Below are 5,216 nucleotides of genomic sequence, written 5' to 3'. Positions count from 1 at the left end.
AAAATAAAATCATACGCTGTGGCGACACCGAACGGGACAAGCCGAAAGGAAAAGAGGAAGAAGAAGATGCCGTGATTTGGCAATCATGCTTGCTAGATAGCTAAAGTGCACCAAAAACACAAATCATGTCAATAGATAGATAGACGAGGTAATCACCGTTAGTTAGCTAGCGTTAACTTGCGAGATTCCACAAAAATAAATGATAGATAGATAGATAGATAGATAGATAGATAGATAGATAGATAGATAGATAGATAGATAGATAGATAGATAGATAGACGAGGTAGTCGTTGTTAGTTAGCTAGCGTTAACTTGCGAGATTCCACAAAAATAAATGATAGATGAGATGGACCTTAGAGAGACAGATGTATAAAATTGCTGTTTTTTTTTTCATTTTTATAGAAAGTATACAAAGCTAAATGGCTGGAGTTTGTTCACAGAATTCCACAAAAGCTAGTAAATGGGGAAAGATGGATGAATGTATTTACTAATCGTTGTTAACTCGCCAGCTACTGTAAATATATAGTTAGCTTGGAATATTTCACACACACAAAAAAAACATGAATAAAATTGGTTCGTATGCAAGTTGGATGGCTAAAGTTAGCATGCAGGACAGCTCAAAACTCCACATTAGTTAGTGTGTTACGTTGATTGTTAAAATCAGCTCACAGGATCCCACAAAACTTCAAAAATAAGGTAAATTAATAGACGGATAGAAGAATCCGCATCAGGTTTATTAGCCGAGTATGTAAACAACACAGAAGGAATTTGTATCCGGTATTTGCATATACAGTAGTAGAGTATAAATTCCACTGCAGGGAGATTTTCCTCATAAAACATTGTTTGCTGTTAATTAGGATGCTGGTTAGGTAGCTAGGAGTAGCTTGCTAGAGTTGAACAAAAACTACATAATTGCGGATAAAGCTGTAATAATGAGTTAATAAGCACGCTAACCTATGTAGCTTGAGTCGGCTCACAGATTCCACACAAACTATATGAGCACAGATAGATAAAATGGCCGCTTTTGGATAGCATGCTAGCTAGATAGCCAAAGTTATCTCACAAAAACTTAGTATGTTAGCATGTTAACATGATCAGTTAGCTAACAATCTTGCACAAATACTACATAAATCTGATGAAAATACAGATGGCTGTTATGATTGTTATTAATTAGCATGCTAGCTAGAGGGCTAGGGTCAGCTAGCGGGACTCCACAAAAAAACAACATAAATGCAGATTGCTTGATCGCGAGACGTAGTAATTACTCCGAGTTAGCTTCCTAAGATAGATAGCAAGTTTTGGCCTAAATAATACCACAAAAAGTACATAAATAGATACAACACAACCTCAGAATTTGAACGACTTGCGACTTTAACCCCAAAAAAATCGGAGTACAAAATGTCTCTGAGTTCGACACACGTTGAAGAGGAAGCTGAGTCAAGCACGAGATGAGCCGCTGCTAACTTTGAGTCAGCGTGAACATGCACATTTGTGAGTCTTTCTCAATATTTTTCATTTTTCCAGTAATTTCTTGAACGAACGACAGCAGTGCTATCGGCAGCAAAGGAAAAAGGAAAGTTGTGCGAACCACAGTGGATTTAGGGAAGGAGATAATCGCTAAATATGAAAAATGGAGTGCGTTATCAACTCGTATCATATGCCCAAGTCGACTACTCCAAAGAATAGATATAATAGTTAATAGTTAAAACAGTGTTGATAGATAGATAGATAGATAATAGATAGATAGATAGATAGATAGATAGATAGATAGATAGATAGATGATAGATAGATAGATAGATAGATAGATAGATAGATAGATAGATAGATAGATAGATAGATAGATAGATAGATATAGATAGATAGATAGATAGATAGATAGATAGATAGATATAGATAGATAGATAGATAGACAAACTCAAATGGCATAGAAGGTGGATGGATGGATGGTCGGACGGAAACACGGATAATATGGATGGAGGAAGGAGAGAAGGTAGGAAGGATGGAAGGATTAAGGAAAGGAGGGATGAAAGGTTGGAAGGAAGGATGGAAGAAGGGTTAGAGGTTCTCGTGGTGAACGTTATAGTCAACCCAAAGACAATATACAATAACGACAAAGATTTACTAGTATTTTGGAAAATGGGCTGGCAAACTTGACCTGCAATGGTATTATGATGATAATGATATTAGACCCTCACTTAATACACAAAAATACACAACTAATAAATAATCATCTCATCGACTCCCACTAGTTGCAGTGCACAGTCTAATAATGATAATAAGTGTTTGCACAGTAGCTGGATGTTGGGCTGGATGGCTGTAGGGAAAATGCACAATAAATCAATGTGTCACAATCTTTTTTTTGTTGTCATGAGATTGTATGTAGCGCTCATGGACGCCAGAGGGAGGTAGAGCACCTTAAGTGAAAGTCTCCTCAGTCCTCGACTCCAAAATGTCTAATTGTTTATATATATATATATATATATATACGGTGGCGCAGCTGGCTTCTCAGTTCCGAGGTCCAGGGTTGAATCCTGGCCCCGCCTGTGTGGAGTTTGCATGTTCTCCCCGTGCCTGCGTGGGTTTTCTCAGGGTACTCCGGTTTCCACCCACATGCCAAAAACATGCAACATTAATTGGACACTCTAAATTGCCCCTAGGTGTGATTGTGAATGCGATTGGTTGCTCGTTTCTACGTGGCCTGCGATTGGCTGGCAACCAGTTCAGGTGTGTGCCCTGCCTCCGATGAGAGCTGGGATTAGCTCCGGCACTCCCATGACCCTCGTGAGGATCAGCGGCTAAGAAAATGGATGGATGGATATATATATATGATACATGACAGATGTGTCACTCACCATGCTTTTAGCCACGCCCCCGGAAATACTGGAAAAGTAAAAAGGTGAAAAATATTGTCTTTCTTTGTCTCTCTCTCTCTCTCTCTCTCTCTCTCTCTCCCTCTCCCTCTCTTTAGTTAGTTTTCAGTCTTTGCAAAAGTTCTTCACCGGGACACATGCAAATATATATTTTTGAAACTAATCTCTTGAAATCACTTTCCAGGGTAGTGCGAGGATTTTTGACAGCTCTCGCTGTGGCGAGGTCGCCATGGAAGCAACTGGATAAGGGCAAGTCGTCGTCGACGGCTACACGCAAGTATGCGCGTCTTTGTGTTGTTTTAGATTCCGCTTTCTCTCCCCCCGCCGCCAATGTGTGGCCTCTGACCTCAGCTGAACCCAGCTGTCAGCTGTCCCGGCCTGCGTGGGACCACTCTCGCCCTCTCTCTCTCTCTCCTCTCTCTCTCTCTCTCTCTCTCTCTCTCTCTCTCTCCTACTTTCACTTCTTCCATCATCTCATTCTTTCTCACAAAGTCGACTAGACTTGTTAATTTTGTCAAGTTTGTGCGGAAATGTTGAGTGATGAGGTCACAAAGATGCTCAGTAACAATAGAGGGACATTTAGAAAAAACAATGTTTCCTAAATCATTATTTTTACGATATAAACACACAGCACAGTGGGGCAGCTGTAGAGCGTTGGCCTCACAGTTTTGAGATACTGCGTTCAATCCCGGACCCACCCATGTAGAGTTAGCATGTTCTCCCCTGTGTCTGTGTGGCTTTTCTCCGGGTGGGCACTCCGGTTTCCTCCCACATCCCAAAAACAATGCAACATTAATTGGGCACTTTAAATTGTCCCTAGGTGTGATTGTGAGGGCGACTGTTTGTCTCGATGTCCCTGCGATTGGCTGGCGACCACTTCAGGGTGTACCCCGCCTCCTGCCCGATGACAGCTGGGATTGGCTCCAACACTCCTGTGACCCTTGTGAGGATAAGCGACTCAGAAAATGGATGGATGGATGGATATATATACTGAACTGGTAGCTAGCCAATCGCAGGGCACATCGAGACAAAACAGCTGCACTCACAATCACACCTAGGGGCAATTTAGTGTGTCCAAATAATGTTGCATGTTTTTGGGATGTGGGAGGGAACTGGAGTGCCCACCCGGAGAAAAGCCACACAGGCACGGGGAGAACATGCAAACTCCACACAGGCACGGCCGGGATCGAACCCGGGACCTCAGAACTAACACTTTCCAGCTGATCCACTGTGCCGCCTTATCTATACAGTATACTGTATATAAAATCACAAAAAATTTAAAATAATTGATGAGAAATATGACTTACACAGTGCCCAATGAATATCGAGTATCGAAACAAAAGCAGAGTTGACCATTTTGAATTCAGGGATATGAAATAAGATGCTATCGGCCAGCTGGCTTTTGTATTATTCAGTTAATGTCAAAGTCTCTCTCACCTCAATGTTCATGTTCATTTCATTTTTATACATTTGTTCGACGCCCATCTTGCTTATTTATGATTGCGCCATTGTATTGTCTTATTTTGTCGTTTTTGTCTTGGAACAATTTCATGTTTCTGTTGAAAGTAAAACGATGTAGTTAAATTTACATTGTGAAAGATGATCCACGGAGGAGAAAATGTATTTCTCTCGTGATAAATGGGTGACTTTAGATGCAAAAGGTCCGTTCTAAAAGCACCATTTCATCAAAATAGCACCTCGGCCGGACGTCCTCGGGCAAGAAATGGCGCCAAAGTTGGCCGCCGAAAACGTGGTGGTGAAAATCTTCACGGGCTGTGTTGTGTTTTGAAAATTGTGGCGCCCATCAAAACTCATTACCTCGCCTCATCTGCATAATCCCCATTAATCCTACTCTAAAGTGTGAATAGGAAACCGTATGAAAAGGAGAATCTGCCTCAAATGCAGCTTCAGTGCCTCGGGACACAAATATCTCTAAAAAAAAAAACTATTATTGAAAAAAAAAACATTAAAAAAGAAAGAAAGAGAGAAAGTGATGTTCGAATCAATTCGGCCTCCCTTTCTCCTTTTTGGCCTCCGTCGCAAAAAAAAAAAAAAAAAGGTACATGTAAGGAGCACGAATGAAAGCAAGAGGAAGTGGGGAGCGGCTTTGAAAGCGTGATTCAAAAAGAGAAAAAGGTGAAGAAGAGGCGCCGGCGGCTGCTGAAGAGCCAGAGATGGAGACCCCCTGCCCGTGAAGGGGGACCCAAATGTACGCTTAATGAGAAATTCCTGGTGCTTGAGAAGGGAGCAGAGGTCTTCATTTTCTCACTGCGCCCGTGTTTATGCCGAGTGCCTGGGGTCCTCTTACAGGAAAGGAAGAGCCCCCACCTCACCCCATTCAACAG

This window comes from Syngnathoides biaculeatus, chromosome 18 (genome assembly GCF_019802595.1).
Source record: "Syngnathoides biaculeatus isolate LvHL_M chromosome 18, ASM1980259v1, whole genome shotgun sequence".
NCBI classification, from domain to species: domain Eukaryota; kingdom Metazoa; phylum Chordata; class Actinopteri; order Syngnathiformes; family Syngnathidae; genus Syngnathoides; species Syngnathoides biaculeatus.
This window is presented reverse-complemented; position numbering follows the sequence as displayed.